The sequence below is a fragment of the Peromyscus eremicus genome, chromosome 11 (assembly GCF_949786415.1).
Source record: "Peromyscus eremicus chromosome 11, PerEre_H2_v1, whole genome shotgun sequence".
Taxonomy (NCBI): domain Eukaryota; kingdom Metazoa; phylum Chordata; class Mammalia; order Rodentia; family Cricetidae; genus Peromyscus; species Peromyscus eremicus.
Genome location: NC_081427.1, coordinates 36,153,415 through 36,180,950, shown reverse-complemented (window position 1 = coordinate 36,180,950; position 27,536 = coordinate 36,153,415). Strand labels below are relative to the sequence as shown.

General features: G+C 41.1%; 1 non-coding gene across 1 annotated transcript; it reads right to left on the bottom strand.

The window, feature by feature from the left end:
- Positions 1-19,142: 19,142 nt before the first annotated feature.
- Positions 19,143-19,216, bottom strand: Trnav-aac (transfer RNA valine (anticodon AAC)). Its single transcript has one exon. It is a non-coding gene; the product is annotated as a tRNA-Val (tRNA).
- Between the last annotated feature and the right edge of the window lie 8,320 nt (positions 19,217-27,536).

The following is a 27,536-nucleotide window of genomic DNA, read 5'->3' as shown; positions in this document are numbered from 1 at the left end:
TCTCTCCCGCATCTCACTGTGCAGGATGTTTTGCCTTCTTATTCTCTCTCTCTGGCTTTACTCCTTCAGGAATAACTTCCAGGTTTTATTTTTGTTATTATTTTGAGTACACTCTACTGTAGCTTGTTCCATTGGTCTGAGTAATGAAGTATGAGTCTTTTGCCCAGAGCCTGTGTTTGTTCACCGTGTCTTAAACCAAGCTTCCCATGTTTCTGTTTCTGTAGCTGCACAGGTGGGGATTAGGAATATTGGGAGAATTACATAATGTCTTACTATAAAATGCTCAGATCAGTGCCTGGCATACTGGAAACACTTTTTAACAGTTACTCATAGCTATTGTTGTCTTCTTTATACTGATGATAAATCACCTCTTTTGTGTGCTCATTTTTGTCACTGTAGTAAAAGTTCCTCCCCAAGAGCAAGCCTTGCTGTCTTTCAAAACCTGACATTGAGCTTGATTGGGAAAATACAGCACTTTCATAGACAATTATAAAATGATCATGTAAATAACTCCATTATTAATCAACACTCAGTTTTTATGTAAATGAAAGTTGTTCAAATTTACCTTTGCCTCTATGGTTTGCTGAAACTTGTTTTAAAAAATGTTAACCAGCCTACTTTCCAGGCTTCTGAAACACTCTCCTGAACACTTAAGGAAGGCTGCTATGTTTAAATGAAATCTGTTTTGACTCATTATTATCAACACAAGCATCCATCACCATGGTGGAAGCCCATCCTGTGACCTCCTCACCTGATCCTGTCTTCCGTTTCTCTACTCATCATGCTTCCTCAGAACTGTGCTGTCCCATAACTCAAGAGAAGGAGACCGAAGAGGCTATTAGGTTTATAGTCTCACTTCTCAAACAAGAGCCTTGCTCACCACTACAATATGCTATGGCTTGAGAAGGCACATAATTGGGCTTGGTGAAGGGTGGAAAAATAAATTAGGGATAATAAAGATGCATACAGAGGCTAAAACAATGGAACACAGTTCATAAAGCAGAAGTTTTGCAGGAACTGTTTCAAACTGGGAGATACATTTTTCATTTCTAGTATGGTTTTGTTCTGATGATACAGCATTACCAATGTGTGGCTATAAAAAAAAAGCAAAACCTCACCTTATGCTCACAGTATTGTATTGTATGGTCTTTCAAAAAGTAGAAGAGAGGAGGGACAGGAGTGAAGGATCCATGTGTACAGCTGCTTAATTTCATTCCATTTTCAACCACTTCATTTGAAGAAAGGGGTCAAAAAGCCTCTCCTTAAAAAATAGGAATCAAAATAATGGGACAGAAATCATATGTGTGGTTCTAGACAGTGGATTCAAATCCCAGACAAACACATGAGGTCATGCTGTACATCCCGGAAGGCGAGCATTCATACAGCGTGCATCCATTCCTCTTGTGGCTTTCTAGTATAGATTAAAGACCTGGTGTGTGAGGAAATGATCATTTCCACTTTCACTTTAACATAACTTCATGACAAGTGACTGACATTTGATGCTCACTAGTTGTCTGAAGTGGGTAAGGTACAGGCAGCACATGAGTTGGGGCCAGATGGAGTTACAATGGTTTGCTACAACTGTATTATAAAATCTACTCTGATGCTGGATTTTTGTGTAGGTTATTGTATACAGTCATTTGGTCACATATCATGCTGTTGTGAATATATATTTTTAGATGTGATGGATATTAAAGCCTGTAAACTTTAAGTAGATTGCCCATTAATTAACCCAAAGCCTTAAAAGAAGAGGCTGCCGTCATATGAAGATCTTTTGAAAGGGGAAAGAATGATACTTCCGATCACCTTTGAACTTGAGACTGAACAGCTACAAGTCTCTGGTCCCCAGTCTTCCAGCCTGCCCTGTATAATTGAACTTGACAAGCCCAATAAGCATATGAACAAGGCTTAATCTATTATTTATTGACTTATTTAACTCTCTATTTCTCTAGAGCAAGAAATATTTATGTCCCCCTCCCAGAGTTAAGATGACTTTCTAGATGATCCCAAAGTCTCTTCAGCTCATGAGATAATGTCCTATATCTTTTGTCTTTTGATTCTCTGGATTATATTTTATTGTAATGGAACAATGCAGAAGAATATGAATGTAAAGAAGCAGGCATGGTACCCTGTTCCAGAAAGTTTTGTGGTTGTCTCACAAAATGAACATGACATAGAGCAGCAGATAAAGATAATATGAAAAGGGAAGAGAGAAAATGAAAAAACAAAAGTGATAAAGAATGATAAAGTTGTACAAGGTCATCATAACTCATATCTGTTTCAAATCTAAATGCCTACAGCGTTTGCTAAACATGGAAGAGTTTTGTTTTGTTTTGTGTCAAGGTAGCAATTTAAGTCATATTTTTCCCCACAAAATAGAACCATCATTTCTGTCATATATCTTCAAGCTATGCCAGTAAATGGTTGAATGGATTTCATTTAATCATCTCAGGGATTGATGCTGAAATGTACTTCAAGCAAATAAGTTAGATGTTAAGGATATATCAAATTCTCCAGTAGCTCATGATGAATTCTTAGAGGATAAAACCACTCTCTGTTGTTTGTAGATAAGAACTTTTAAAAGTGGCTTTTGCATTTGAGAAATAAATTGAATGGAAATTTTCCCTAAGTAGGGCATATTTCTGATGACTAAGATTAGTGCATTATATCTATTCCAAACCAAGTCAATAATGGACCATCCCCAGATAAGCATACAAAAATGGGTTACAAGTAACTTATTGCTGAAATAGCAAACTGAAATGAACTAATTTAGTGCACCAAAGAACTGGTCCAAAGAAACCAAAAAAGGAAAGTTCTCCAAAGACCCCCCTACATAATTGACTGGGAAAGCATGACTTTCATCAGAGGCTCATATGAAGGTCATTAACAATTGCAGGGAATAACTAACCCATTCAGTGTCTGTGGGACGGTAAATGGTGTGGAATCTGAATTACACAATACAGTTTATCTTTTAAGTGATTTTCTTTAAAATTCATGATCCAAATAAAAAACGGAGTGCTCTTTATATGAGAGGGAACTCAAGCTAGAGAGAGCGGTAAATTTTCAGGGAGCCTCACTGAAGAGCATGCCTCGCCAGTGGCACAGCTGTGATTGATGAGAAAAAGAATATTTTAACATCAGAGTAAACAATGTTTTACTAAACATTTCCAACCATCACATCGGCCAGGGAAGCAGGTCACCTAACTGCACATCTTCGCCTCTTCCTTCTCCCCTCCCATTCCAGGTCCCCCAGTGTCACCCCTAGCTCTGTAGGATACCACTTGCTGCAGCCTCCCATTCATTTCTGTTCCTATCTCCTGCTGATCTCACAGATCTTCTCCATCAACTTTTCTGATGTCCTAACCCTCAACTCCAGCAGGCATTTCCTGCAAACCCACCAGCCAGGCCTGCCAGGGAAGCAGGTAAACAAGCTATAGATCTTCACTCTCCTCTTCTCCAAATCCAATCCCCCAGTCTCACAGCCAGTTCTATAGCAGACCACCTGCTGTGGCTTTCCTTCCTCTCTACTCCTTCTCTAGTGGATCACACAAATTGTCCTCTCCAAACTTCCTTCATCCGACTCATTGCTTTGTCCTAGACCCCAACTCCAACAGGCATTCCCTGGGAAACCTCAGGCACTTTGGCCAGCAAAACAGGTAAGCTGATTGTAGATCTTCACCTCTCCCTCCATTCCTCTGAATCCAGTTCCCTATTCTCATCCACAGATCTGTAGCAGACATCCATCTGTGGCTGCTCCTTACTCTCTGGCCCCATTATCAAGGGACTAAGCAAATCCTATTGGAACAATCTACTTTCTGACCTTTTGTGGACCCCTTCAATCCTGTTCCTAGCCCATTCCTAAGACTCAGCTCCTAATACCAAGAAAGACATTCTACCCAGAACACCCAGTGGCCACAACTAGCACAATCCAGAAGAGATTCCTAGCAGGCAACACACAGCCACAACCCTCTCCTATGAAATAGAGAACGGCAACAGAAACCAAGGAACAAAACATCCTCTCAACAAAGACAAGACCAGATAAGAGTACTTATCACTACAATCATCTCAACCCCAGATGCTAGTTAGTGTGAAAACAAAATCAATACCATCCAAAACAATATATCTCCACTAGAGCAACCCTACTATGGAAGGCCTTGGAAAATACAATAGAGCTGGAACACAAGACAAGGACCTTAAAATAACCTTTGTGGATATGATAAACGTCCTTGAAAAGAAAATAAATAAATCTCTTAAAGAAACTCATGAAAACACAAACCAGCAGTGGAAAGAAATGAATGAAACCGCTCAAGACCAGAAAGTGGAAAAAGAACCAATGAAGAAAACCCAAGCTGGGGGAAATTTGGAAACGAAAAATTTAGGAACTCAATCAGGAACCCCAGAGTAAGGCACTGCCAATTATTTCAGCAAAGTAGCTGGTCAAAAAATTAACTCAGAAAAACCAGTAGGCATCCTATATACAAACAACAAATACACTGAGAAAGAAATCAGGAAAACAACACGTTTCAAAATAGCCTCAAACAATACAAAGTCTCTTAGGTAACTCTAACCAAGCAAAGTGAAAGACTTGTACAATAAAAACTTTAAGACATTGAAGAAGCCGGGCAGCGGTGGTGCATGCCTTTAAACCCAGCACTCGGGACACAGAGGCAGGTGGATCTCTATGAGTTCAAGGCCAGCCTGGTCTGCAAAGTGAGTTCCAGGACAGTCAGGACTGTTACACAGAGAAACCTTGTCTCAAAAAAAAAAAAAAAAAAAAAGACATTGAAGGAAGAACTTGAAGAAGATATCAGAAGATGGAAAGATCCCCCACACTCATGGATCAGTGGATTAATACAGTAAAAATGTCCATTCTATGAAAAGCAGTCTACAGAGTCATTGAAATTCCTATCAAAATTCCAACACAATTGTTCACAGACCTTGAAAGAATAATTTTCAGCTTCATATGGAAACACAACAAACCCAAGATAGCTAAAACAATCATGAATAATAAAAGAACTGCTGGAAATATCACTATCTCTGACCTCAAAAAGAGATACAGTAATAAGAGCAACATGGCACGATTTGCGCAAAAACAGACACATGGAACAACGGAATTGAACTGAAGTCCTAGACATAAACTCACACACCTATGGACACCTAATTTTTGATAAAGAAGCCAGAAATAAACATTGGAAAATGATAGCATCTTCAACAAGTGGTGCTGGTCAAACTGGATGGCTGCATGTAGAAGAATCCAAGCAGATCCATACTTATCACCCTGTACAGAATTCAACTCCAAATGGATCAAGGACCTCCGTGTAAAACCAGATGCACTGAACCTGGAATAAGAGAAATATCCCAGAACTAATTATGCAAGACTTTCTTAACAGAACACCACTACCACAAGAACAAACATCAACAATTAATAAATGAGACCACAACACTGAAAAGCTTCTTATGAGAAAGAACACATTATTTGGACAAAGTGGCAACCTACAGAATGGGAAAATAATTTTATCACCTACACATCTGGGAGAAAGTTAATATCCACAATATATAAAGAACTAAAAAAAAAAAAAGCCTGGCTATCAAGACACAACCCAATATAAAAATGGGGTACAAATCTAAACAGACAATTTGGAAAAGAAGAAACTCAAATGGCTGAGAAACAAAGAAATGTTCAACATCCTTAGCCATTAGAGAGATGCAAATCAAACCGTCTTACACCCATCAGAATGGTTAAGATCTATGAAAGAAGTGACTGTTCATGCTGATGAGAATGTGAAGTAAGGGGAACACTCATCTATTGCTGGTGGGAGTACAATTTATATAGCCACGATGGAATATAGTGTACTGGTTTCTTAGGAAGATGGGAATCAGTCTACCTCAATATCTGGCTATATCACTCTTGAGCATATATTCAAAGGATCCTTCATCCTCTCACAGAGACACTTGTTCAACCATGTTCATTGCTGCTCAGTTCATAATAGCCAGAAACTGTGAACAACCCAAGTGACTCTCAACTAGAAGAACCGATGAAGAAAATGTGATTGATACTCAGCCATTGGGGGTGTGGCAAATGAAATCATGGAAGTTACAGGTAAATGGATAGAACTAGAAAAAAAAAATCACCCTGAGTAAGGTAATCTAAACCCAGAAATATGGATATAAGTATGACATGTATTCACTTATATGTGTATGTTAGCTTTGAGTCAATGATAACCAAGCTACAATCAGTTGAACCACATAGGTTATGTAAAGAGTAATGGACTAAGTGTGGACAGATAGATTTCCCTGGGAAAGAGACATAGATGCTTAAGGATTCATTGTCGAGGGGGGCTAGAATGGGAGGACCAAGTGTGGAGGGGGATGAAAGAAGGAGGTGAAAGGGGGGATACTGTGACAGATAAAATTAAGGGCCATTTGAGGTATAGTATGGAAACCTAGTACAGTAGAAGCTTCCTAAAATACATACATATTTGAAGGTGACCTAAATGAAATTGCCAAATAATGGGGAGGGGGAACCACAAATGTGTATCTCCTGTCACCAATTGAAGCTTCCAGTACAAGGAATGGGTAACATCTAATTGAGTTGTTGGACCAAGGAGTCTCACGGGAATCCCCCAAACAACTTAGGCTGTTGCCAAGGCTATAGGTTTCTCTCTGCACACTGATGACAAGGTCCTATTACTGAAAACAGTACTAACACAACTCAACATTGAACATGAGGAAGTCAAGCTGGTGCCTACAGAGAGCCTTCATTCCTATGGGCCAATGTTCTTGGCACAGAAAGACAGTCTTCACGCTACTGAAGTAGAAACATAAACACCAACCCAGCTACCAACCCTCTGGTCTACAATGGCAGCCTTGCCTGCAAAATATGCTAGGGCAATGGTGGCACAAACCTTGTAGGAGCAATCAACCAATATCTGATTGGACTTAAGGCCCACTCCACAAGATAAAAGTCCTACCTGACGCTACTTGGGTGACCAAGAAACCAAATGCGTCTGTTTTACTAAAGGAACATAAAAAATAAAATGACTCCCAATGACATTCTTGCTGTACTTATAGATCAGTGCCTTGCTTAGCCCTTATAAGAGAAGCTTCTCAGGGCTCAGGGAACCCTGCAGAAGAGGAGTCAAAGTGTAAGAGCCAGAGGGGATAGAAGACACCAAGGAAGCAAGGCCTTCTAGATGCAACAGGACTCAACACATATGAACTCACAGAACCTGAGGCAGCACACACAGGCCTCTATGAGTCTGCACTAGGTAGATAGGGTCCTAGAGCTGAAAGGAGAAATGGACATCTGTCTTCATCCCTAACCCAGAAGCAATCTCCAATTGATAACCACTTGCAAAAGAAAATTTAGCTTTGTGCAAGGGAGTCTCACTGGGGAAACTAACTACTCTTAAGGATAGACTGCATTCCCAGCAGTAGATAGCCAATAGAAAACAAAGGCAACGGCATCTTTGGAGGTTCCTTGTCTCATAATGTCATGGCAGGGTTTTTTCCTATTTCTTTTCATTTTATCTTTTTTATTTTTTATTTTTCTCTCTTTTTTAAAATACAGTTCCTTTGTGTATATATATTAGGGCTTCCAGTTTTGCATTTTTTAGGAATTCCAAAGTGTTTGAAGGACTGAGTCTCTCCATCCATATCTGTTTCTTGTGCCTTTTCTTGGGCTCTCGTCTTAATTAGGGTTTCTATCGCTGTGAAGAGACACCACGACCACGGTAATTCTTAATAAGGAAAACATTTCTTTGGGAGTCACTTCCATTTTCAGAGGTTTACTCTATCGTTATCATGGTTGGAAGCATGGGATCATGGAGGCAGACATGGTGCTGGAAGAGGAGCCCAGAATTCTGCATCTGGATTGACAGGCAGCAGGAAGAGAGAGTGACACTGGATCTGGCTTAAGCTTCTAAAACCTCAAAGCCCATATTCTGTGACACACTTCCTCCAACAAGGCCACATCTGTCGCATCTGCCTCGACCAGCAAGGAAGACGCAACACCAGGCTCTTCTCCAAGCAGTTTATTCAGGAACCTTGAACAATCTTCTGACCCCGGGGAAAACCATCTTCTTCTTCTCTCTCACTCTCACTCTCACTCTCTCTCACTCTCTCTCTCTCTCTCACTCACTCTCTCACTCACTCACTCTCTCTATCTCTCTCTCTCTCTCTCACTTACTTCTTGGGAAAGCCAGCCCACGCCCTTTATAGCCACTGGGCAATTAACCCCGTAGTGCCACGTGGACAATGTCAATAGGGTCAGACATACGCAAGCAAGCCAGATTAGGTCCAGGTGCGCAGAAGCAAGCCAGATCCTAGCCTTAGCCAAATAAGGAGCATCTGCCATCGGGAAGGCAGAAGCCGGATGCCGGCGCCATCCTTGCGGCGTGGCCGTGCACGGCTCTCTACACACACCTACTCCAACAAGGCCACCCCTCCGATAGTGCCACTCCCTGTGAGCCTATGGGGGCCATTTTCATTCAAGCCACCGCAGCTCTTTGTGTTCTTTTTTTTTCTCCTATTTTGATATGCTTGCTTTTGTTTCTTCTTACTACATTGTATTATTACTGCTTAGAAACCTGTTTGTTCCAAGAGGACCCTAAGAGGAATGCATGGATCGCCCTGGGAAGGGGAAGTAGATGAGATCTCCATGAGTAAACTGGGGGGAAGAGGGGAAGAGAGGGGATGGGGGATGAAAACATGAGGGGATGGGATGGTTGAGCTAGGGGAGAGATGAAGTAGGAGAGCAATGAAAGTGATATCTTGATAGAGGGAGATGTTATAGAGTTAGGGAGAAACCTGGTGCTGGGGAAATTCCCAGGAATCTACAAAGATGACCCCAGCTTAGACTACTAGCAATAGTAGAGAGGGTGCCTGAACTGGTCTACCCTGGTAATCAGATTGGTGAATACCCTAACTGTCATCATAGAGCCTTCATCCAGTAACTGATGGAAGCAGATACAGAGATCCACAGCCAAGCACCAGGCAGAACTCTAGTCCAGTCAAAGAAAGGGAAGAGGGATTATATGAGCAAGGGGCATCAAGATCATGATGGAGAAATCTACAGAGACAATTGAACCAAGCTCATAGAACTCACGAACTTTAGACTGACAGCTGTGGAGCATGTATGGGAACAGGACTAAGCCTTCTGCATATGAGAGACAGCTTGGTCTGTTTGAGGGGCCCCTGGTAATGGGATAAGGATCTATCCCTGGTGCATGAGCTGGCTTTCTGGAGGCCATTACCTATGGTAGGAAATTTTGCTCAGCCTTGATACAGGGTGAGGGGCTTGATCTTGCCTCAGCTGAATGTACCAGGCTTTGCTGACTCCCCATGGGAGCCCTTACCCTTTTGGAGGAAGGGACAGAGAGTGGGTTGGGGGGAGCAGGAAAAAAAGAACAAAAAAGAAACTTGTTTGTTTCTGTTGTTGTTGATTGTTTTTTGAGACATGATCTCTCTATGTAGCCCTAGCTTTTCTAGAAAGACTCAAACTCACAGAGATCCATTTTCCTCTGCTTCCCAAGTGCTGGGATTAAAGGCGTACACCACCAGGTGCCACCATGGGCCAGCTCCCTGTTTGTTTTCTAATGCAAGACAGAAAGCCAGTGGATCCAAATGGAAGGGAGGTGGGAAGAACTGGTAGAAGAGAGGAAGAAGAAACCATAATCAGAATATATTATATAAAAACAAAAATATATTTTCCGCCGGGCGGTGGTGGCGCACGCCTTTAATCCCAGCATTTGGGAGGCAGAGCCAGGCGGATCTCTGTGAGTTCGAGGCCAGCCTGGGCTACCAAGTGAGTCCCAGGAAAGGCGCAAAGCTACACAGAGAAACCCTGTCTCGAAAAACCAAAAAAAATATATATATATTTTCCAAAAAAAAACAATCAAGCCACTGAATAAAGCAAGAACATTTAAATTTTTTTCAACCTTGTGATTTTTGTTTTAAGTTGAAGTGCTAATGTTTTTTAAAGGGTCTCAGAGGAATTGAGTTTAAACAGCAGCCATCTAAATTCCGGGGAAGTCCAACTCACCTTTTATTTGATCTGGAATAGAAATGAGCAAACAATGACCCCTTTTACCTCTTCTATGGGGACTGTGGATATTTTGTTTATATTTCTTTATGAACATCTACAAAAACTAAAGTTTCTCCAAATATAATTAAAGTACAAATTGGAAATAGAGAAGCCCAGACTCCCTCTCATATAGATGTTTATTGTAACTTATTTGAAGTTGATTTCACTAACATATATGTGCTAATTGACATGAAAAGGGAGCATGCAAGATTTGTGTGGTGGAAGACTGAAAGTGGACTAGAGATGGAAACAAGTACACGCCATGTTTCCTTAGGAAATATTTTGTTATTAAACATATTTCTGGGTCAGTCTCTATTATGAGAACGAGACCCACTCTCCTGGTTGTAAAACAACCAACCAGATGAGGATCAAAACCTGGGCAGTCCAGCTCTGTCTTTGTGGACACCGGTGGATTCATACAGGTAGGTCCACATCGCCAAGCCTCAATTTTCGATGTTGTCAAATAGAAATAGTGACTTGTCTAAATAGTTTATTAAGTTAAGGCAAAGAGAATGGAGATGCAATATAAGAAAATCTCCCTTGAGGGAACGAAATGCTACTTCATTGCAATATTTTATTACTCTGCTTCATCTGAAAACCATCCTCTACTTCAATAGCTTTGTAGATCTTGCAGCTCATTTTCTTTTTTTCCGTCTGAACAGCAGAACAAATGTTCCATAAACTCCAGCTCATGGAGAAAAGAAACCACCTCTCCCAAGTTTTGGAAATTGGTACTCAATCATATTCTATTGGATCAAGGGAAAATTGCTTCTCAGAAGTTTGTGGCCCCATTAAAGAGAGAAGGGCGCACTGTTAGAGTGAGATTCTGTTCAGCCAGCCAAAAGGTTGAATTAGTATTGAAGAGGCCCAGATCATGAGTGGAACACAAAGGCTCTCTACCGATATTCCTCATTTAAGATCTGTCTCTAGCCCAAATTCATTGGTGGTCCCTTCTTAACTCACAAAGTGCAGAGCAGACAGCAAGCCTACCCTGTCGTAGTGGAGGTAGATACATTTCCTTGAGAGTCCTGCTCTTATGTCCACATCGGAGCCGAGAGAAGCCTCAAAAATCAATCTGTCCAGTGGCTTCGTTTTTGTTGTTGTTTGTTTGTTTTGTTTGTTTTTGTTTTTGTTTTTGTACAAAGTCTTTTATCAAATGTGTTTCCATCCTAAGCATTGATCTGTAAGATAACCCAGGGCTTTTTCTGGTTGGCACAGAGAGGAGGAAGTCCATCCACTCAGACCCCTCATTTGCCCCTCAGAGCCACAAAGGTCTGTGGAACACAGTCTGGAAATACCTCATTTCCTCTCTCATTTTATGAGCCCAGAATAGAATTTATTTTTCTTTGGCCCACATCTAGGACTACCCCTGGTTCCTATTCTATTACATTAGTCTGTCTTCATTTTCTTCCATGTTCTTATTTTCCCGGGGCAAAAATGAGTCAGTTGAAGAAAACTCTGTGAGTGGGCAACATGGAATGACTAGAAAAAAAATAGAGAACAAGTCAACATATACCTTGTCATTAAGGGTCAGTCTCCCAGAGGTAAAACATTAAAAATAGATGATCAAATGAGGGTTGATGACTATTGAAATAACAACTCTAAAACTCAAATTGAGGGGCTGAAAAGGCTGTAGCTCCTGTGGATTTTTATCTCTGAGAATTTACCAAAGGGGAAATAAGAAAATTAAGAGCATCTGTTCATTCACTCATTTTAAAATCATGTCAGCAATCGTTATGCTATCATTTTATCAAAGTAGGTGACACCTTTCTAGAAAAATAGAGCATTATTTTTCAAGGATGGCATCATTTTACCTGTTTGCAAGATTTTGTCCTTTTTGTTTGGTAAGGTTTCAAGCAGTTTATCACCGAGCCATATCCCAGCCCTACAAATTGTTTTAGTGCCTGGCTGAAGAGCAGATACCTGGGTCCCAGCTGTTCCAGAATCGGAGCTATGTGTCATAACACCATGTGTAGCCTCTGGAAAATGTCACCATGGGTTTGCAAGAGCATGAGAACAAAACACAGATGGTATCTGAGTAGTAGTGTTTTAATGATTTCTGGAAACAGTGCCTGGGATCCAGAAAGTCTGTAATTTCAGAATTCCTACCGCATGCTGGAAAACAGAGATGGTAGAATCCATGGAAGTCTGCAGGCCAGCTAACCTGGCATATACAGCAGTGAGCAATAGACCCTAGCTGAAAGGGAAAAGGCAAGGTTGTCCTATGACCTCCACATGCACGGAATGGAATGGCATGCATGCACAATCTCTGGCATGTGCACACGTACATACACACACACTCAAAGGAGCAAACACACCAAATGAGCACACACACATGCACATATATCATATACACACAGATATACTAAAGATGAAAAACAAAACAAGACAGATGTGGTGGCTCACACCTTTAGTCTCAACCCTTGGGAGGAAGAAGCAAGAGGATCTCTGGGAGTTCAGAGTCAGCTTGATCTCCATAGTGAGTTCCAGGCCAGCCAGGGATATACAGGGAGATTCTGCCTCAAAATAAAAAAAAGTAAATAAACAGCATGAAACAAAGCAAACAACAGCACAAGAATTACACCTGAGGTTTTCCACTCATACACACAGTGTGAGATTTTCTTCACACACGTGCCCACATATGAACCTGCACACAGCCTCCAGATGCACACTTGCACACAGACACACACACAAATATAAATCAAAGATGACAACAATAAAATCTTGTTTAAAACTCAGCATTGTTCAGTTCACTGACATTGGAAAGGGGAAAAAAAAAGAAATATTTAACTCATTTGAATTTAGAATTTATTTAGATTTCATACATATACTCTGTGTAAACAGAGTAATGAGTAAATACAAATATTATTTTAAGTAATGTTTGCATTATGAGGTAGAAGATAGTTTATTGCTAACAGTTTATGGGCAAATTCAAGGGAAGAAACAGGAACAGGGAGGTGTCAGGCAAGGGTGCTAGTGGACTAACATAAAGTGACCCGGTCAGCACTATAGAAATGCCTTTAACTTAGTAAGGAGCTAAATACCTTACGGGATTCATTGTTCGCTATAATTCACTCCATGAACACAGGCAGAACTCAAGAATCATCTTGAGAATGACTGACAGGTCTTCCAGTCAGAACACTCTAAACTGAAATGAAGCTTCTACCTTCCTTCTTTCTCCTTTCAAAATGGATTGCATGTTGAACTCATCCACCTGTCTTCAGGCATCATTGTATGATCCTCATACCCAAGTCATTGACATTTTACATATCCTTGTGTCTACGAGACAGTCTGAGTGTTGGACCCATCCATCAGAGCTTCAGTTTGTTGTTTTGTGGAAAGAATGTGTTTCAAAGTCGCACTTGGCATAGCACATTGTGAAGTCTGAAGATGTGGCCCTTTATGAGCAAATGGAGAGTGATGAGAACACTTAGAAGTTCAACTTCTAGCCGGGCGGTGGTGGCGCATGCCTTTAATCCCAGCACTCGGGAGGCAGAGCCAGGCAGATCTTTGTGAGTTTGAGGCCAGCCTGGGCTACCAAGTGAGTTCCAGGAAAGGCGCAAAGCTACACAGAGAAACCCTGTCTCGAAAAACCAAAAAAAAAAAAAAAAAAAAAAAAAAAAAGAAAGAAATTCAACTTCTAGAATTCTTTGTAAGAAAAAAAAAAATCAAACATGTTATATAAAACCGTACTCAAGCAGGGCCTGGTAGCCCATGCCTGGAAAATTGAGAGATAGAGGCAGAACGATCAGGAGTTCAAGACTAGCCTCAGCTCCACTGAGAGTTTGAAACCAGCCTGGGCTATATGTGATACTATCTCAAAAATAGAAAGCAAAGCAAAACAAACAACGAGACACCTATATTAGTCAGCTTGGCTTTTTCAATGTGCCAAAAACTAGTACATTTTCAAAGAATTAAAAGTAATTCCTTGTTAGGAAGAATATTGCTTACCAAAGTAAACAGGAAGGGAGAAAAGGAAGATGAGAAGAAACAGTGAAAATGCAACTTCCTTCTGTGTCTACCCTTCCTGTGTCAAAAGGACACCAAGCTAACAGAGTACGAATTGTTTTGGAGTTCAAAGAAAGTTGTGAGAGAGGTATGTCTAATTGCATTTGGAGATTCCAGCCTCCAACATTTACTCCTTGAACTCCAATATTCCTGCGACAGACAGATACAACACAACACTGGCCTTTTCAGAATATGGCAGAGACGCCAACTGTGGAATAAAGTAATTGCATGTATTTTAGAATGTCCCCAAAGAAGGAAGTGCCAGGTGAGTAGTGATACAGACCAGAATACCTCTGGCATTTAGGGATTACTGTAATATGGAAAAACCTTGAAGCCATCACGGGGATAAGTGGTAGGTAAATATTTCCTTAAGAAATAATGTCTAGAAAATTTACATTGCCCTTTTCTTGTTTTTTTTTTTTTTTAATTAAAAATACATAGCATAACTTTACTAGGAAAAAAAAAAAGGTGTGCATGATTTTAATAGAAGGAGCTGCTTGGCCACATCAAGTACCCATTGGGGAACCTCAGAAGAAAAGACCAGCATGAGGCTGAGGTGACCTCAGTGAGACCTGAAACAACACAGAGGTGGGAATTTGCTGGGCGCTGTCATTGGTGCCCATTGATTAGGACCAGAAGATACTGCCCCTCTGGAGCAGGGACTGGAGCCGTGGCACCAGAATGGCCTTTCTAAGTGGCATTTAAGCAGCTGAGGAAATGTGAACATAAACACATTAAACCTGGCCTGCTGTTGGGAAGTGGAGACCATGTGTGGCAAGACCTGGCTAATGTGGTTATAGGCAAGTCCCTGAGCCTCCATACCTGTGGTATGTCAAGGCAACAATGATATAGCCCAGGGCACAATGGGACACGGCAATGTGAAGTCTCTCTTCTCTTCTTGACTTCCGGATGGATCATCCACCCTCCTCTCTGCAGCAATTCAGGGATGTGATTGTTTGCAGGCCACTGTCTGCAAGTGATTTTATAACAATATACCTCTTGACTAGGATCCTTAGCCAAGACTTGTACAAATAAGGTTATTTGCTGGATAAACATTGGATAAATATATTCCCTCACCATATACATAAAAAGATCTCAACAAGCTACTGAGAATGCCTGAGTTTATGAATGTTTTCTTGTCAGAGATACGTGGACATGCCTGGGACCTATTAGCAGTCTCTCTAATCTTTATGTTATCTTTATATATGTATGTACATATATACATACATGTATGTATCAAGCTCTCAAATCATGACACAGAAACTCCTTATTAGTTATGAATGCTTGGCCTTAGCTTACACTTGTTTCTGGCTAGCTTTTTTTTTTTTTCTTTAGCTTAAATTAACCTGTTTCTCTTCAGCTACATTTTGCCTTGGGGCTTTTTACTTTCCTTTCATTCTGTGTGTCCTACTCTGTGTCTGGCTGTCTGGCAACTGCCTGGCTGGCCCCATGCATCTCCCTTTCTTTCTCCCACATTTGCTCCTCATTCTCTCTCTCTCTCTCTCTCTCTCTCTCTCTCTCTCTCTCTCTCTCTCTCTCTCTCTCTCTCTCCCCAGATCCCTCCTCTTATTCTCACTGCCAGCTAGTCCCTCCTACCCCTCCTCTGCCTAGCTATTGGCCATTCAGCTTTTTATTAGACCAATGAGGTGTCTTAGTCAGGCAAGAAAAAACAGCAACACATCTTTATACAAGTAAACAAATGCAGCTTAAACAAATGTAACACATCTTTACGTAGTCAAAGTAATATTCTACACATATTGTATTTTTAGCATATTCACCCCACCCCATTCCATACTCACACATTAGTTCTGGCTATACACTCTTGGATGTGTGGCCATCCACAGGAAGATGTTCAGTGTACCAGGGGCCACACCCTTAAAGAAAATAGCTGTTAATTACCAGCAGCTTCTCATCTAGGGACAGGACCACTTCCCCTTCCCTGCTGGGATTTTTGTCTGCCTGGATTTCATACAGCCTTGTGCATGCTGTCACAGCTGCTGTGAGTTCAAGTGTGCAGCTGCCCTGCTGTGTCTGAAGAACACCATTTTGTCTTAGACTTGGTTTAACTCTTCTTTGACTCTAGAGCACTGTTCACTTCTGTTTGCCAAACATTATTTTTCAGCTTCAGTGACAGTCCAGCCTTAAAGAGCGCTCACCACCACCCCACCCCCTCTATGTATGTATTTGTGTGTGTATGTGTGTGGTGTGCATGTGTGCGTGTGTGTGTGGTGTGTGTGCATGTGTGTGTAGTGTGTGTGGTGTGTGTATATGTCTGTATGTGGTGTGTGTGTGTGTGGTGTGTGTATGATGTGTGTGTGTATTTGCATGTGTGTGTGTGTGTGTGTGTGTGGTGTGCATGTGTGCATGTGTGCATGTATGTGTGGTGTATGTGTATATGTGTATATGTGGTGTGTGTGTGTGTGTGTGTGTGGTGAATGTATGTATGATGTGTGTGTGTGTGTGTGTGTGTGTGTGTGTGTGTGTGTGGTGTTTGTGATAGCACCTACATTCTAGTTTATTTCCATGTATTACTTAGGAAGTTTCTCATTTTTGTCTTGCAGGTATCAGGCTTCTGTTCCCAACTTACCAATAGTAACTGGGTTCCCCTGTTTCTCTGGTGAAGAAACTCATCTGCTCTGGAGTTATGCACATATGACCATAGATCAGCCCTCTGTCTGGACCAAAATCCATCTTTCGAAGGATGCAGTGCTTCTGGGGGTTTTCATCTCAACAGATTCTTGGCATGCTGAAGGTGATAGCTGGCACTAAATAAGCTCTGCCGCCTGGGTCTCTGGCAGAGTGCCTCTAATGGAAAGCACACCACAAGGAAAATGCCAGTACTTTCTGGTTTCATTGGGTTTTAGCATCCTTCTCCAGCCCAGAGAGAGCAGGAAGCTGAGGAAGCACCTTTATCTTGTGCCGTCTTCTTTCTGGGAATTGCTTATAAAGCAGCACTGATATTTATAAAGCACTGTAATATTTGACTTATTTCTTTTAATCCACAGTGGGGTTGTGTAGCAATAAACATTCAGGTAATGACAAGGCAAGTTTCAATAAACAGGATTTTATTGCGTTAGAAGTAGCCAACGTGAGCCCTACTCCAAAATCAGTATGTCTGTAACTCCAGGGAACTAACAACAAAGGATATCGAGTAACTTCTTCTTTCATGCAGTTCTCTTCTCTAACTCACAAATGCTGCAAAATATGACTTTCAGATATTTCCTAAATTCGCATCATTATATAAAGTTTAGGAAGAAAGATGGCCAAAAACTAGTTGAAAGCTCTTAATGTCATTTTTGTTTGTTTCCTGATAGTGAAAGCATTATTACATCGATTCCATGGAATTATTTATAATTATTTCACTTTAGCAATAAGATTCTATTCTGTGATTTGGGTTTTTTGTTTGTTTTTGTTTTGCTTTGTTTTGCTTAGATATAGTCTCTAGCACAGATTGGCCTCAAATTCATGATCTTGCCTCCCCTTTCTGAATTTGCTCCCATTTCTTACACAGTTGATTAAAAAGAGTTCTTCCTTCATTTCATCAAGAATGAAAAAAAGAACACATGCTGTTTTGTTGTGTTTATGGTTTTGAAGATTTAGAATGTTAAGGAGAGGAGAAGAGAGGCAGGAGGATTAGAAAGACTTGTATTCAGTGTTATGTCAAACGCCAAGAATTGTTACCAGTTGTCCAAAGATGGCAGCACCACTCTGGCTCATTTGTTTCAGGAGGATGGTAATACAGAAGCTTGGTATCCAAACAAGTAGAAAGAATGATGTTGGCCCAACAATAGAGCACCTAGAAAAGACTATCCTTTGTAGGGGGAGGGGGAAGGGGATAAATTGAAAGAGTTACAATATACTCTTGTTTGTCTTTCAGATCTTGCCTAAATCTGAATCAAGATGATTTAAGCAAATCACTTCATTAATATTTCAACAGAGTCAACTTGTATTTCTGACCTTGGAAGGGTATGTTGAATGATAGGAGACTTGGCAAGATGCCCCAACAATATTCTTGTTCACTCCAACTCAGGGCATCCTTCTCCATCAAAATGGGCTGTTTAGCTTGACCCCTGGGGTGTTGACGAGCCTGACTGACAGCTCACACAGGTTTCCTTCCCATTATCCTCAACTGGGATTGAGAAAGAAATGCAGAGACACTCACAGGAAGGGCTGGTCCTACTGGCACAGGTGACAGGAGGAAGGTCCACTTCCTGTGGCTGCATCAACATTTTGAAATGCACTGAGGATACTTGTGTAGATTTTTAGGTTTTGAATACATCCAAGAATCCCTTCCCTAAAACCATAGGTTAATAGACCAACAAAAAACCCGCTCCTAATATCATAGAACAAACCAATTTTAAGTGGATGAAGCTGTGAAAGTGAAAGAAAATGACGTCACTGAAAATCTAAACAAACCTGGACAAACATTTGGCTCATGTGGGAACAGAAAGAACTTTTTTCAGCTTTAACTGGTGGGGGTGGTTGCAAAGATTTTGGTTATATGAATGCTAAATGTTCTTATAGGTGTGGTGGTACATATCTATAATCTCAGCGGTCGGGTGGTAAAAAGCAAGTGGAGGCGGAGTTTCAAGGTCACAGCTACATAGTGAGTTCCAGTCCAGTCTAAACTACATGAAGGAAGGGAGCGGGGGAGGGAAAGAAGGAGAAAGGGAGGAAGGAGGGAGGGAAGAAATGTTAAATGAATCCAGAGATGTAAAACTTAACATCCCAAACTTCCAAGTTTTAAATGAAAATCACTTGTCATACAAGAGCTAAAAAGATCTGAAACAGAATGAAAAGACAGATATCAACATCTAGATGACGCAGATGCTAGAAATCTATGACAAAGATGTTGTCACCTTTTTATTTTTTGAGACAGTCCTTCTATGTAGTCCTTGCTGGCTATCCTGAAACATTCAGAGATCCTCCTGCCTCTGCCTCCTGAGTGCTGGCATTAAGAGTGTGGACTGCCATATCTGGCTTTTTTTTTTTTCCCTGTCTGTACCTCCTGAGAGCTAGGATTATGGACAAACACCACCATGTCCATTTTATGAGGTACTGGGAATCGAACCCAGGGCCTCCTGAATGTTGGACAGGCATTCTACCAACTGAACTATATCCACAGTCCCTGCTGTCCCCTTTTATGTCACCTTTGATGATTGGTAGTATCAAACACAAAAGCACTTTCATCCATATGCCAGAGACAAGTGAAAAAAGTAGAAACCTTACAATGGCTGAAATAAAATCTCAATAACAGAATGTAGAGAGAGCAATCAATGATCCAGGAGACCCATTCCCAACCGGCAGAAAGCAGTTTCAATCTATAGCAAAGGGCTCTTCCTTTGCATCCTGAGGTCTCTGAAGAAAGACCACGACAGGCTTAGAAAACTACTCCAATAGTTGGTGAAAAATCTTTTTTTTCCTTCAAATTTGGCACAAAGCATAAATCTATATATCTGGATGAAGCAAAATCCATCCAAATAGCAGGGCAAGGTGGGTGGTGCCTGCATGTCATCTCAAAACACCAGAAAAGGAGATCATGTGTTCAAAGCCAATCTGAGATACACAGTGAGACTCATTCTCAAAAGGAACAAGACCCAGAAATCCTTACCATGTCCCTGTATTCAGAAGTCATGCTTTGGAAACATAAAGCCAAAGGGCCTCAAAAATAAGTGAGGCATGGTGGCATATACATGGGGATTGAGATAGGTGGGAAGAGGGAGACCATTTTAGTTCAGGAGCTTGAGGCCATCTTGGGCAACACAGGGAGACTGTCCACATAAAATGCAATACAACAACAACAACAACAACAAGAAAACCAGCCTCTTTACTGCTAGGACTGACTGTGTTCTAGGCTCCCGTACAACCACAGAGGGACAAAAACAGCCCATGTTGGAAGCCGGCCGGGGTGACTTCTCCATACGGGTAATCTGCAGAAACCTTGAGTCAGCCTCTGTATTTTCTGATGATGTGCACCGAGGCATTTAAGCCAACCACGTAAAACCTCAAGGGGCAAAAAAGAGGTAATGCCACAGTTCAAAAGAATCCTTTTGAGCACATGTTGCAACATCCTCTCTGGGCTTCTAAGGTCCAGATGATCACGATTTGCCCTTACCCCTCAGCATAAGCCCTAGTCTCAGTTTTTCTTCTAGCCATCAGGGACATAAGGCAGGCTTAACAAAGATCCTAGAGTGACACTTGTAAAGCCCACATCTGCCCTGCATCCCTGCAATCTCCTGTTCTCTGCGCAACTGTAGTCCCTCAATCGGATTACTGCCCAATCTCCGACAACTGTCACACTGCAGCCCTCTGCTTAGAAAGAAAACAAAGGGTGCCTCACGTTTACTGGAGTGGAGCAGCCTAAAACCTGAAGGCATCATCCAATTAGCATTCCTCAAAACATTCACAGTGAAGCGTCAGTCGCCACTGAAAGCCTTTTTAACAAGATGAAATATTATAGAGAGTTGGGTTTTGTAAGAAAATAAGCAAAATGTTGACACTAAGTGATCATAAAACGCATGTTTTTCTCACAGAATGACACGTCAGGGTATCAGAAACTTTTATGTGCATTGAATTTCCTTGTCTATAATTTTTAAATAGTTCTGCAGCATAAATCTAAACTCCTTAGTGTTGATATGGAGCCCCTTTGTAGTTCTGACCTTACTATCTTTCAGTTTAACCTTCACAACCCTCAGACATCAAGTTTATACATGTTCATGAAGAAACTAGGTAGTCCCCAAGCACATACACATTTATCTTCCTTGTCTCTGTCTCTATTTCATTTTTTCAGATATTTGGAAATTACACCGGCTACTGTTTGCCTAACAATTTCTCCTTTATGTCTCAAATATTCCTAAATTCTTTGAACATACCAAAATTCTTTCCTTCAATGTCTCAGTAGTTTGTTTCCCTCTTTTCATTTTAAATATATTGATTACAACAATCCACATATTCATTTCCACTATTTTCTCATTTATCAATTTTACATCTCTAATAGAATCACCAAGAAATAGGAGATAGTCTCTATTCTAGATACAAGGGATGGGGCAGTTAAAGTCATCAAGGTCTAAATTAACGACCACAGCAGGACGTAACAGTACAACATTTTTGATCCCAGCACTCAGGAGGTTGAGGCAGGAGGATTCCTGGAAGTTTAAGGCCATCCTGGTCTGCAAACCAAGTCCTAGGTAAGCCAGGGCTACACAGTGAGATGCTGCCTCCACCTCCTTTTCAAACAGACAAATGAAGGGAAGAAAAAAAGGAGGGAAAGAGGGATGGAAAGAAAGACAAGAGGAAGAAAAGGAGAGGAAGGGATGGAGGGAGAGAGAGAGGAAAGGAGGGAGGAAGGGAGGAAGAGATGAAGGGAGGAATGGAGGGAGGGAGCAAAGAAAATTTGACTCAAGGTGACATGTTGCAGCTAGAGAAGATTTCTAATCTGAACTGGACATAAGGAGTCAGCCTAGAAATTAGTGACTTCAGGAGACTGCTCTCATCCGAAGAGCAGTGAGGCTGGAGGGGGAAATGGTACAAGAGGCCAAGGGCAAGGGTCACCCATTAGAAACTGCAGCCATGGTCATCTGCTTGCAGAAGCTGGCTGGAGCCACAGAGGAGAACCAGCTCATATTCTACAGCTTGACAGAGAAACAGACCACAGAAGGCAAGCTAAGCATTATGCTCACCAAATGCTGAATTCTTCCCCTTCAGGAAGGGTTCTTGGGAGAGGCTGCATCCTACACAGGGCAGCAGAAGAGCCCCTGACAACTGTTAAGATAATTTCCATCACCTAGGATACAGAGATAGCATAGAAATACCTTCTCCGTTTACGTGTCTCCAATCTGCAGTTAGTGCCTTCAACCATTCACGTCCATTGGGAAGCTGGCCAATATAAACATATTGTGAAATTCAGTCTGCAGGTCCCCATTTTCCCAGTGACACAGCAGACCATCAAAAGTGTGAGAAGGGAGCTGAAGCAAAGTTGTCAAGACTAGGGCAGTGAGAACCAACTCAGAAAAGCATTCTCTGCCCTCATGAATGCTATGAGCATTCCTAAGTCCTATATGGTGACTTATCTGATAAAAGAAGTAAGTCACACTGCTGTGGGATAATCTCTTTGGGTACTGTGAAGATGAGTCTTTGTCCAGACACCTTCTGATTGGTTTAATAAAGAGCCAATAGCTAGGCAGGAGAGGATAGGTGGGACTTCAGAGAAAATGAAAAAGAGGAGATGAATCTAGGCACTGAGAGATGCCAGCAAGATGTAGAACAAGTCAAACATACAGAGTGAAGGATAGCTTAAAAAAATAAGGGCCACGTGGCAAAATGTAGATGAATAGAAGAAGTAGGTTGATTATTTAAGCTATAAGAGCTAGTTGGGAACAAGCCTAAGCTAAAGACCAAGCTTTCATAATTAATAAGACATCTCCATGCCATTATTTAGGGGCTGGTGATCCAAAGATGGTCTGATAAGAAAGTTTGCTACATCACACATGGGAAATCACCTTTATTATCTACCTGCTCCCTCTGCACCCAACATAGTGCTTCCTGGGAGAATGCTGTGGAGAGTAGGTTTAGAGCAGGTTATCAAATAAAGAGTCCGGCTTCTGTTCATTCGTGGGTACCCAAACTCTGCATGCACTATATTTTCAGTGGCATTTTGCTTCAGAGTTTATCAGTCTCGTACCTTTCCAAGCTTCACAGTCCTGAGGATGATCAGAATTCCCATATCCCAGGGACAAGAGCTATGACAACTTCCAGGTTTTGTTCTGCTATATTTCAAAAGTGACAGGTCTCCGAATACTTCTTGTAGTTGGTGTCCAGAGAACTGATCTGAAGCTCTTCTGGAAGACACTTCCAAGATTCCACTGAACTTGTTGGCGATGCTCCATAAGTGTGAGCAGAATGTATACCAGCAACCGTTTCCCTCATTCCTGTCATTTTTTCCCAAGTCTTTCTCTGGGATTTTCTTAATGCCAAAAGTAATTGGAAGAGCTACATACAAGCTATCTTCTCTTGGGCACTTGGACTGTGCTAAGCTGAAGATGAGGAAGAGGAAATCAGGGAGCAGTTGAGTGTGAGTTTGAATTGGACAGCACTGAACCTAAGGCTCAATGAATATGTGACCTTAGGCAGATATCTGTGCCTTCCCAGCCTTAGTCTGCTAATGTGTAGACTATGGACAGTAATGGACTCAACCACAAAGATTATTTGAATTTTGACATGAGTAAGATATATGAAATAGTGAGAGGAATGCCCCACACACGCTGTAGTTACCCTCACCATCATTCTTACTCCCGAGTGCTCCACAGACAAAACACTGCCAATGCTCAAGGACTGAGATACCCCACCTTTGCATCCACTTGATGTCCACTGGGCCATGGGAGTCACTGGATTCTTTTGTGAGCTATAGTCAGACGTAGTATAATGCTTTTAGCTGCTTACTACAGTCGACTACAACATGACAAACCTAATTTCAGTCAAGGTACTAGGCAGACAGTCATTCAGGAGTAAGTGGAGAGAGAGGTAAACTGAGGCAAAAACCCAGGCACCAGAAGAGAATGAAGTAGCAGGAAACAACGCAGCATCTACAGTCTCCTAGGGCTTCTCCTGCAGTTCTTGTCATTTAGAAGATGTTTCCTTCCTCCATGTGCCCAGATCCAAACCATCCGTGTTGGAACAAGGATGCGTTCCTATGGGACTCACTAGAAATTTTCAGTATAACGTACGATTAATTCCCAACAGGTTTCAGTAGATGTTGTTTACAGGCTCTGTGACCTTGTTTTCACTAATTCATTTCCATGGTGTGTGACAAGCTCACTTAGGAGGCAACAAGTGTGTAGCAAGTGTGACCCCAACGCACATGATACATACAAGTAACTCTGAGGTTTTGGCCTCATCAGACCCAAAGAGGCATCAATATAAGTAAGTAGATTAGTGAGATCATTTTTTAAAAGCAGAAGCCACTTTGGATGCTGTACAGAGAAATGAGAAATAGCAAAATGACTTCAATATTTTTTTGACCCTATAACTCATCTTCTTTAAGCCAGGACTTTCTCATGCACTTGGCACTGAAGGCCTAATTAATTCAATTTGCCTAATCAATAAGTACCTGTTGAGTGCTTTCTATATGCTAATCTTTACAGGGGTGGAAAGTGTAAATACCTCTTTCCATCCTAGAGGTATTTTTTTTTTTTTGCCATCCTTTAATCTTTTATTGGCAAGGTGCCAAGAAACATGTTTATAAAGTGTACACATTTTATATTTGCTAAATGATATTGATGTATTTAAACAGCAGTGCTTTTATCTACAATTTGTAGTGTGCAGCAAATATATGTGTATGTATGATTAAGCAAATTGAAGGTTTAAAACTCCAAGAGTTTTAAAAATCACTAATTTTTTTTAAATCATAACATTAGAGAAAAAATTTCTCATTCTGAGTCACTCCCATGACTTTTCTTAGTCCCTTCTTCAATAACTGTTATACTCAAATCTAACAATATCAATTAGTTTCATCTACATTAAGTTTTATAGAAATAATTCATACAGTGCATATTAATTAGTGTTTTATTACATTCAATTGTATCTTTGTTATAAAACCATGAGCTAAAACTGAATTTGGTTACTCATGGTCGAGACTCACTGACTCATGCTAATTTTTTTGATTATAGCTTTTGCCTTAAAATTTATGGGTTTTTTTTCTTAAATCAATATTACCTTATAATTGCTATGTGATGCCGTATATGATGGTTAATCTTGACTGGCAGCATACTTGAACCTGGAGTCACCTGACACACTCACAGAACAGATCTGTCCATCCTAGCGTTTTTAACTTACTACTAAGGAAGGAAAACCTTTCAAAGCACCTGCTAACAATGCCAGCAAATGCAAGAGAGAACTGACAGGAGACTGAACTCAGCATGGACCCCTGAGAGACAGAACAGGCGACTGGAACATGGAGGACAAAGAGCTAGGAAGACCTTCTGAGCAGTGAAAATTTGAGGGCCTCATAAGAACAAAAGGGCCGTTGGTATGTTAATTGGATATGAAAAAAGAAAGAAGAGTAGCTGAATTCAAGGTGTCAGGAGGAGATGAGGTTGGATTGATGGCAGGTGTCATGTTACAAAGGTCTAGAAATCCCACAGGGGTAGGAGGCACAGCATTATAATTAGAGAGCCTGGTGCATAGTATGTATCTGGTTCTCCAAAGTGTGTCTTGTGGAACAACAAATAAATTGTAGGTCTTCTTGGACAAACCGGTCATACTGAACATGTGTTCAGTTGTGAAGCGAAGTCCCTATCATGTAGTCTGAATTTAACGTTTAACGTTGAGTCTTTGCCAGTTATTTTTAGACATCACTTGCTGCCACTGCCTTTAAACATTTCACTTTGATCTCTCTGCTGCTGTCAGGGCTGCCAGCAGTCATGAAGAACAGGGTGCTGGCTACCTACATTCCTAGACTCCTTTCGCCTTGTCTGTAACTCTTAGACAACAGAACCTTATCAACAGTGTCACCATCCAACACAGACCAACCCTTCACCTTGTCACCTACAAAATGATGTTTGTAACGACCAATTGACACATGTTCTTGGAAGGTAACTGTGGAGATGGGCTATGGATAAAAGTATGCTAAGAATCATGCTTCAGCAAAATATCATTATATAGATTATAAGCAAAATGAGAAACAGAGGCCAAACATGCACTTATTCTGATGCCAGTAGCCAGGTTATTAGAACACAGAATTATGGAGAAAATCAAGGAAGTTACTGAGTTTCAAATTCAAAGTAAAAATGGTAGAGTGAGAAGTGGAGTGTATTTGGGTCACTAGGGGCTTCTCTGTTGGGAGTCTGAGAAGCCAAGGCCTCTGGGTACTCTTGATAGTTGTATAGGGATCCTCCATTATTCCACAATTTCCTTGTTCCCCTCATGCCCTGAGGAGCATTTTGACCTGCGTCCTTTCCTCTGCCTGCTGTGTCTGGGATGGAATGCAGTATCCATCCTTCCTTCCTGCTGCCCGCTTCCACATCTCATGTCAGTAAAGGAAACCATGGCTGCTCATCGCTTTCTGAGGAATTACCCAGTTGTTTATGATGCAAATCTCTCTCTTAAAATTTTTTCTTTTTTTTGAGATTATAATTACATCATTTTCCCTTCTCTTTTCTCCCATAATACCCCTCATATATTCCCTATTTCAAATTCATGGTCTTTTTTTCATTCATTGTTGTTAAATGTGTGTGTGTGTGTGTGTGTGTGTGTTCCTATATACACAAACACAACTTGCTCATTCCATATAATGCTACTTATATGTATGTTTTCAGGACTGATTATTTGGTATTGGATAACCAGTTTCTGTGCTCATTCCAGGGGAAGGCAATTTTTCCAGCTCTCATCATTCCTTCACTGTCTGTAATTCTTTGTGTAGGACTGAGGACTTCTGAGCTTTCCCCCATCCCCATTAACATGAAACAGAAATGGTGGATCAACTGTTATTCCTTAAGTTGTTATGGTATGATCCTCAACAGGGACCATTCCCTCCTCCCCAAAGTCATTCTTGTAGGGAAAAGAGGATAAAGTACTACTGAGAAAAAGGAAAGAGTGTGAGACTGGGCTCATTCTCTTGTCACATTCTTCAGTAATATTAATAGAAATACAAAGCAATTAAATGTTCTTTAAAAATTAAACACAGCATTTAACAGAATAAATGTACACAATGAAGCATAATATTAACATAGAGACATTATTGTAATTGACAAATGATAGTATTTAGGAATACTATTTAATATTTATTCATTTGTTGGTTTGTTTTACAAAGGAGTCCTAGAAATGGTGATCATTCCAAGTTGAGAATCAATAAGAATTACAAAGTGTTGTAGATGTGGAATATGGAGAGAGGTGTTTTTGTTGTTGTTTGCTGTGGATATCGCTCTATATAAATAAAACTCTGATTGGCCAGTGGCCAGGCAGGAAGTATAGGCAGGGCAAGGAGAGAGGAGAATTCTGGGAAGTGGAAGGCTGAGTGGGAGAGACCTGCCAGCCACCGCCATGACAAGCAAGATGTAAGGTACTGGTAAGCCACTAGCCACATGGCAACTTATAGATTAATAGAAATGGGTTAATTTAAGATAGAAGTAGATAACAAGAAGCCTGCCACGGCCATACAGTTTATAAGTAATATAAACGTCTGAGTGATTATTTTATACATGGGTTGTGGAACTGCGGGGCTTGGTGGGACCTGGAGAGAAGCTCTCCAGCTACAGTTGTTTTTTGTTTGTTTCTGTTTTTTTGAGACATGGTTTCTCTGTGTAGTCCTGGCTGCACTGGATCTCGCTCTGTAGACCAGGCTGGCCTCAAACTCACTGAGATCCGCCTGGCTCTGCCACCCCAGTGCTGGGATTAAAGGTGTGCGTCACTGCCGCTTGGCAGAGAGAGGTGTTTTTATGGTTGTATGAGC